Source organism: Oculina patagonica, chromosome 4 (assembly GCF_052425735.1).
Source record: "Oculina patagonica isolate OP01 chromosome 4, crgOcupat, whole genome shotgun sequence".
NCBI classification, from domain to species: domain Eukaryota; kingdom Metazoa; phylum Cnidaria; class Anthozoa; order Scleractinia; family Oculinidae; genus Oculina; species Oculina patagonica.
In genome coordinates this window covers 57,644,278-57,653,302 of record NC_135761.1, presented here as the reverse complement: position 1 = coordinate 57,653,302, position 9,025 = coordinate 57,644,278, and positions in this window count along the sequence as shown.

Here is a 9,025-nt window from a genome sequence, read left to right as displayed (position 1 = left end):
GCTGAACTCCTGCTGTGTGGTATAATTATTATTTTATTACTATGACTTCATGTTTCGAAAGTTTAAACATAAGTTAAATGCATTCAAAAAGCGCGGGCGCAGGTGACTTGTTAACAGTTGCGTATTATGTAGCCTTTTGTGTATTCAATGTACAACATCTAAACTCATTTACATCTTTATCTCGTTAATCGTTTGCTTTTCGCTTAACTGATCCCTTAAGGAATTTTGAGAGAATAACACTTCTTGAGAAATCAATGATTCTTGAGACGTTGCATTTTAGAAATAAAAAAGAACTTAGGAACTGCAGGAGAAAGTACTTCCGGTACTTGGTCATCTGTCTGCGGTTGAGTAACGTCACAAATTTGACAAATTTGTCCATCGCTAAAATGCCAACACCACCGAGCTACGAGGAGCAGAGGCATTTTCAATGTTTATGCTTAGAGCCTAAATTTCATATTTCGATTCTCTCATAAAAAGCTTTCAACAGCGAAGCGCTCGAGGTCTTAAAATAGAATGTAAATAAATATAGCCCGCACGAGGCTCAGAAAACATCAGAGTGTTCTGAAAGAAACAGAAGGAATCTAGGCGAAGTTTTCGTTTTATGAAAGTGTTTTAGGAATACCGGCTAATTTAGAAAGTGTTTTTGGAAAATCGTCCCCCATTTTAGTTTGTTTGTCTGAGTCTTGTCTGAGTCGTGACGTCCCTCTTGCGCTTCGCTATTTGTTACGGCATTTTATGCAGTACCCTACTTCGCTAACAAATTCGATGAACTGGGGGATTGAATCGAAATTAAAATAAAAAAAACATGTTCCAACTTTTCCACGCAACATAGTATCCAAATATTTGCGAAAGTGGCGGAAAGTGGGGGCCGGATTAATAGAAAAATATCCACGTGAAGTGTTTCGGGCCAACCTCGTTCCCAGGGTTTTTCCCTTGGTACTAGAACGTGGTTGCGAAAAGGTGTGGCTAGCCCCCCTCAGAAGCACACTGCTTAAAATTGTTGTGCGTTTAGCTAATTGTTGTTAATTTATATTGCTTGTTGTTAGTTTATATTGCTTCTTACAACTGTTTGAAGACATCGATATCGAACTATAAACGACATCTCTAGGCTTTGCATTAGCGCAGATTAGATTAGTCTCCCATTCGCACTCTGTTTATTATCTTATTCCGCTAACAAACTACGCATCTTTTTTTGTTATGTCGACGTTGTTACAGTAAAATTGCAATAAACGCCTCCTTTCTATTTAACGCCCCCTTAGGACCCCTAAAATTAAATAGACGCCCCGGCATTTGTTAGATCGTTTACGGTATTTGCATTGCTTAGTATACCAGTAATTGCCTCCTACGAGACGTCCTTTTGGTTCGTCACGCAATCAGAAACGATTGCGTGACGAGTGAAAAGAACGTCTGCATATGAGCTATGCTTAGTAGCGTTCTCTACATTCTCGTCCCAGAGCACACGATCCTTCTGATCAATGCATTGTAGACACTCTCATTTCTAACAGTGTTTAAATTGAGCATTTTAGATCAACCACGATTTTACAGCGAGACATTTAAGAGAGGGGTAAATAGAAGTTCGAAAATCCGCCGATCCGTGCTATTTCTCCGCCACGGTTTTAGTTTAAATTCGGACCTTCGAACCTTCGAGGATATTAAATAGTTAAGTTTCACTGCGGATGTTTGTTTTGTGACGCCAATACTTAATGTTGATACCTATCATTGCCCTTGGTTTTGAACATGAAACGTGAAACTGCAATTAAACTGCAAGGCTGATCGAACTGCGTAGAAAACTTAATGCGGCAGAGACATGATAGAGACCAATCCGAGGGTCAAGAATGCATAACTGTAGACAGCTGTTTCGGACTCTTTAGTCCTCGTCAGTACAGTAGACGTCGGAGTAACTTATTTCACTCCCAAGCTTCCCTTTCAAAGTGCAAACTTGTGAATTTTATCATAAGCGAAAATCTGAAAGCGGAAAACATGCAAAAAAGACACTTAATCGATAATAACGGTGCCCAAGATTTAAAAATAAATGCGTGTTAAAGAGGGTTGGGGGGAGGGGGTTGAATTGAGTCTCTTCTAAGTGCCGTAGCAAGGCTAAAAAAAGTGGGGGGGGGGGGGGGGCACGCGAGCGTCGTAGGCGCGAGCTGCTAGATTTTGTAATCTAGAAGCTTGGAAATGCTATTTCCAGCGTTCTCCAAGAGCTATTTGTGATTTAAGCATATCGCGAATTATTTACTTCCTACACTGTCTCAGCAAACCACTGAAGGGAGTATAACACTTGCAACGTCAATTACAAATGAAAACCGACTGTCTCAGTATCTTGAAACCAGCAGATGTTTCACCTTTCAGAGTCATCATAGTGCGTTCTGGTCTTAATTTCTGGTTTGTTTTAGTTTTTGGCCGTTTAACATTGTTGTGCATCACCCTACGTACGTTAAAAAAATGAAAAGAAGTACAAATGTTATTGTTTCAAACCTCTCAGGAGATAAAATTTTATTTTCAACATTTTATGCAGGTCTGTTTTTCCTTTTGGGAAAAAAACTGGGGGGGCACGGCCCCCCCCGGCCCCTCCCCTTGCTACGGCACTGCTTCTCTTCGTGATCCGAACTTCGTTTAGGATGCACAACCTCACTTCAAGACAGACAGAGACCGGAATCCGGGTCAAAATTCTAGGCTGATCCGTGATCCGTCCTAGTTTTGAAATCCGCGAGCCGCTCAATTTATCACCCAAGTCCACAATCCGTGCGATTTTAAGGCTTAATCCGTTGATCTGCAAACCTATTCTGAACTAGCCTGCGTAGCCGGCGTTCGAAGGGGAGGGAGAAGGGAAGTTCGAGCGCGAAGCGCGAGCGAAGGAGAGCGCGAAGCGCGATCGTTTGGGATTGGGAAGGGTCTCCTTTCCCCTTACCCCCCACCCCCGCGATCCCAAACGATCGCGCTTCGCGCTCGAACTTCCCTTCTTCCTCCCCTTCAGACGCCGGCCACGCAGGCTAATTCTGAACGCCCTCATTCAATCTCGGACAAAATTAAACACGTTATTAAATTGTTTGACACTTTTGTAAACAGCCGCATGTATGGGCGATCATCCAAATGCTGTTGTTTGCACTACCGTGAAACAACTGAGTATTTGTACAATATACGAGACTAAGTTATTTTCTGCATCATTTCCACGTAGAATCTTTTGCGTGTACATGAATCACAGATCTACCGGAAGTGTCATGCAATCCCCCGCACTTCCGGTATTTGAAAGGTTTGTTCCACGTACTTGCTTCACGCTGATCTTATTATTGCCGTAAAATTAATTTTTTCCAGTTCAGTTACTTCAGTAGATGTAGAGATCGAAAGATCAGTTATTGCAATAACTCCTAAATTGTTTCAATCAGTAAGAAGTTTTTTGTTTGTCGATTTATTTCAAGTGGTCGAGGGGTGGGGGTGGGGGTCCAGACAAATCAGTATTAATATTGTCAAGAGAAGTTTAACTTCCAGCTACTTTTACACACTTGTTATTTAAAAACAATATATATTACTCCCACTCAGTATACATTTCAAAGCTACGGTAGTTAAAAGATACATACTTTAAGCTACTATGTAATGTTCATGATTAAAAGGCGTTAGACGAATTAAATTCCTTTCATTTTTAATCAATTATACTGCAAATAAAATTAAACAAATAATGGTATAAATAAAAGAACTTCGCTCTGAAACTTTTATAGTTATTCATCTGGAGAAATATAGCTGAAAAAGAAGTGGACAAAATGGACTTAACCCATATTTTTCTAGTAAGAAATATTAGTGCTAAGGGTTATTGCAATGTTAGATATGATTACCTGTTTTTTGTCTTCTACTCTCAAACACTTCCCTCTATTTTGTTAACTGAAGAGTCCTTCCTTTTCTCATTAATTTAGACAGTTTTATCTGTTTCGGAGCGTTACGTCCTGTATACTGTTCCCTACTATAACTGAAAAACGTTACCCTTTCCGCAGGGTCCCAGGTATTTCTTGTTTATGGCTCATCTCAATCACAAATCACTTTTTATCGGTAGATCGTGGTGGCTTGCTTGCTGGCACATGTTGAAGTCGGATCAAGCTGGAAGAGAACTACATCTCCTGTCAGCCTTCAGTCATTTTACAGACTAGGAAAAGGATGTAGAGGAAATCTCCTCAAGATTCACATTGACGGCGAGCGAGCTCAGGCCAAATGCAGTGGTCGTTTTACGAGAAACGCCAAAACGAGTAAGTAGTGCGGTACCTTATAACCAAATAAAGTTCTAAAGTATCGAGAGGGTCTTTACTTTCCAATTTAGCAGCATCTTTCAATCGTTTCTTTAGGAACACCCATGTAAGCCAGTTGCAAGAAAAATACTCTGTTTTTTAAAAAATAGAGAGATTAAAAGTATCGAGCTAGTGGTAAAGAATTTGTATTACTTCAGAACATAATAATATATTGCGGCCTTAGGAACAAAGGTCATCTAAAGCAAATCTGATCAGATTGATATCGTTTTAGTACAGTTATGCCAAATGATGTTGTCGCGCTTCTTTCAGGGAATCCAGAGATTTAAAAAGTTTGCTTTCTCGAGTTCGCCATAAATCCAATTTTTTAGAGAGCACAGACGTTTTTGCGCAACAGATAGCAACCGAAAGGCGCCTGTTTATGTTTTTGGCGAACTTTTACCTCCAAAACTTTGTTGGAAAGCCTTCGTTTTAGCAATTACAAATTGAATTTATGAACAAAAAGTCGCTTATAACACGCGCCAAAGAAGAGAACGTTCCACTTCCGGTTGCCGTTCGTGGCTTAATATAAACGGAAAACGGGATTTCCGGAAATAACGTTATGTTCTTTTTGTTAATTATAAGCAAGTCAGTAAGAGACCGAAGAAAAACGTTTCTTTTTCCTTCTTTTCTGTCGCCACCTGACGGCGAGTCTGTTAAATTTTAACGGAATTGTTTTCAGAAGTTTTTAATAATGGTGTATTTTGTTTCTCAAAGGATTTACGTTAATGAAAAGCAAAGGAAAGAATATCAAGTGCATTCTATACACCGATGAACAAGACAATAATAAAATGTATGCGCTGAAGTTCAACCGGACAAGTGGGATTACATTTGAGGTGAGTTAAAGCAACTAAGTTTTTTATTTGCAACTGAACGACTTGAATATAACGATGGTTGCCATAAGAAAGTTAATTTGAAAAGTTAGAGCAAGTGAAAACAGTCTGGTCAATATAATTAACCCGACGTTTCGTTAAAAATAGGTCTTTCTTTTGTGACCTGTTGATTATTTTTATAACAATTGACTCGGCCAATTAACCAGTTCGTTCTTTGATTCAGTGAAAGCAAGTATATGTACCATTTCTGCTTGGTAATGAAAGATTTTGTTTGTTGAATCATTGTTTTGTTTAACGTATTGTGAGAAATTATCGACCCATGAAGTTTATTTCCGCAAGATTAATTTCCATATTATTTTAACCCCAAACTCAGCTGCGGGACAAATACATTCACTTTTGAAGTGGATTTAAACATTGAACCTAAGTTTCTATTTACAAACTATAGTGAAAACAATTTTTTTTTTGTGCAGAGAATGTGCGTTGAATCAAATGTTTCCGTTGCATTCACAGAGACATCAATGTGGCCCCTCAACTGTTGATGCTTTCCTGTTTTACGAAGAGAAGAATAGTGATGGAAAATTTACATACGTTACATATAAACATAAGGTTACTAATTTGTACCTAGGAGTAACTAGCAACTGCAGTGACCATAACTTGTCTTTAATCTGCTCAAACAGTGAAGATCGACGTTGCCGTTTCTTTAAGAAAATGCGCAAACGTAATCAACGTAGTATTCAGCCTTTTTAAAATGTTTTGAGAAAGTAGGATGTTCCGTTGGTTGAGTTATTACCTCGATCCCCCTGCCTCGATCCTAGGGCTCTTTCTCTTTTTTCTCCCTCAACGCATTCTTGTCCACGAGCTGTTCCTTTTGTTAAAATCCAGCCAATCAAATCATGTGTCTGGCCAGAGCCACTTGTTTCTCGTGTCAGGCCTCGCTGGCTTTTTTTTTTTTTTTAAGCCTCGCTGGCTAATTGATCGAGGGACAAGCGGCTCTAGGGACGGGAATGCCCTCAACAAAAGTAACACGGGAGGAAAAGGGAAAGGGGCCTGCTGGGATCTAGGTTTGTAGCCGACGGGCTTCAGCTGGGAAAAGGTTGTCAGAATTTTAGAGGAGGCGGCCGATTAAGTCCGCTCCTTCAGTCCACTGAAAAAGAACATAGGTACGCAACGCGTGCAAGTGCTATTTTTTTGGGGCGGAAAAAATGCGCTACTTGGACTGTATGAGTTGGTGAGAATACAAATAATAGTAAATTGTAAGGGTTAAGTTTATAGAAATTGTAATTTTAAGACAGGTCATCTTGCGCATTCAGATGGCCTGTCTAGATGGGTAATTAATTGTCTAGTGCTTTTTGTTTTTATCTTGTCTCCTCACTGAGTGAGTGATAATACTTTTATAATCATTGATATTTCTTCGGGTAAGAAGTTTTAGTATGGGTTACATTCCAGGCAGTTGCAATTGTAGTTGAGGTTTCAGTGCGGTGACTGTTCAGTAACGGTTAATAGTAGACTATTGGTCAATGGCTGGTCGAAGGTTGTGCCAGTCATATTTTGTAAGGTAGACAAGTAAACTTTTTGTAAAAAAAGTGCACAAATTAACATGTACAATGTAACGTATGTAATAGAGTTTTTTTTACATTAACAGTAACGTATGTAATAGAGTTTTTTTAACTTTATGCAATTAATGTCCTAAAAAATGTGAAGATTTTAGGTACTTATAAGAGGTTTCCGAGAGATATACCATACATGGTTTGCGTAATAAAGGGTATCTGTAGTTTGTTGAATAAAGGGCAGTTGGTTTCAAGTTATGTTTACAGATGTTCTTAATTTACCTATTTTTGAAATAAACACTTTGAAACGATCATATTATCTTGCCATTAATGGCACGATATTATGATCGTTTCAAAGTGAACGTCTCAAGATTCTTTTTTCAAGGCCTTTTTCAGTCTCTTGACTAGTTTATTATGGTTATATTGGGAACTTTAATAAGTAAATATCACGTTCGAGAGGAAAAGCCCATAGAAAGATAAAAGGGGACATAAAAGGCCAGGACAAAGTCAAGAAAGAACACAGCTTATCGATACAACAATTGAAATTTTTGTTACTTTTTAAAACAATAGAAATTAATTATTAAAATTATCATTAACCGTAACAAAACGAAATCGACCGTTAGCCTTAAAAAGCCAAAATTTTTGACCGTTTACTGTAAAAGCCATTACCCCATTGACCCTCAAACAAAGGAGTTGTCCTCTGTGCTAGGTTGATTTGGTCGGTTCATTTCAAGTAAGACGCTGAACCAGTCAGTCAGTCAGTCAGTCAGTCAGTCAGTCAGTCAGTCAGTCAGTCAGTCAGTCAGTCAGTCAGGCAGGCAGGCAGGCAGGCAGGCAGGCAGGCAGGCAGGCAGGCAGGCAGGCAGGCAGGCAGGCAGGCAGGCAGGCAGGCAGGCAGTCAGTCAGTCAGTCAGTCAGTCAGTCGGTAAGTAGGTCAGCAGAAGACTCGACTAAAAGGCCGCTTGTGCTAACAAACTAATCATGTGGTATAATTTATCGTCAGATGTCCACCTCCCTTTATAGCCGACATTGATCCAAATCGCCTAAGTACTCTTTCCCAGGCCTCTCTTACGTCAAGCGATAACTAGGAAGCGACAACGTGGAATAAGATACTGTGTATCACCAAACAAACTTTGTTGATAGTTGCGTGTTAAATTATGATTAGTTGAATGATTATAGCTTTTCGTGCATTGAATGTAGATACATTTATATCAGTAAGTAAGTAAGTTTATTAGTCGTTTCCATTTGATAGGTTTTCGGCCAACTTTACAATTGCAAATACAGAGATAAGAATCATGTTCATCTCGTTGTTCGTTTGTTTTCCGCTTAAAATGATCCCTTCAATTTCAGTTTTATTCTAACATGACGGCGGGGCCCCCGGAAACACTTAAATCCTTTTTGAAACGTTGAACTTGAGAAAAAGGAAGAGGACTTAAAAACTGTCAAAAACTGAGTGAATACTTTTGTTATGAACTCGATACTGCAGTGCTCTCAAACATTTTCCGGTTCTTGGTCGTCAGTTCTTTGGTTGAGTAATTTAACAACCTCGCGGGCGCAAGATATCCGTCCGCCATCTTGAAAACGCAGGCGGCCCTGAGGACGAGGTTGGAAATTTCACACGTTTCGACATCGCTTATAAAATGGGAAAACCATCGAGCATTGAGGAGAAGATGCATGTTCCACCTATCTGTTTTTCGCTGAGGTCATTCAAAATCATTTTGAGATACAAAAGCCTTCCACAAAATCGAACTTTGAAGCCGAGGTCTTCTTTTATTCGAAAGTGTAAGGTGAAGAGAGCGCATCTGAAGCAAAGAACTCTGCGAAAATATTATTAAAGCAGCCACACTCCGGGGGGGGGGGGCAAAAAAAAAAAAAAAACATCCCCCCCCCACACCCTGACGATTTCAGACAGAAGGGACCGGTGTTGATTGAAAGATATCCGCATGAAAAATGTTTCGGCCTCTTCTAGATTGCTTTTCAGGCGTGGGCCTGAGTGGGCGCTCCCACTTAGGCCCACGCCTGAAAAGCGCGCTACTTAAAATTGTTGTGAGTTAAGCTAATTAAAAATAAAAATAAATGTACGTTGTTAGCTTTTTTTAGGGGTCATGAGTGGTCCCCAAAATTTGCATTGCTCGCAAACTTAGGCTTCTGCTTGGAATGCTCGCAATTTAATTTTACTGGGTGTATCTTTTCTCGCGCTCGGATATTTTTACAATCGGTCCCATACTCGGTTTTTAGTGGAGGTAGATTTTGAAATGTGCTTGTTGCTCCCAAGGCTAACTTTTGTCAATACTCGTGCTCGCAAAGATCATTCGATGCCCCTTATATTGCTCCGTATAACCAAGTTCCAAGCTAGTGTATCAGTCCTTGTCGG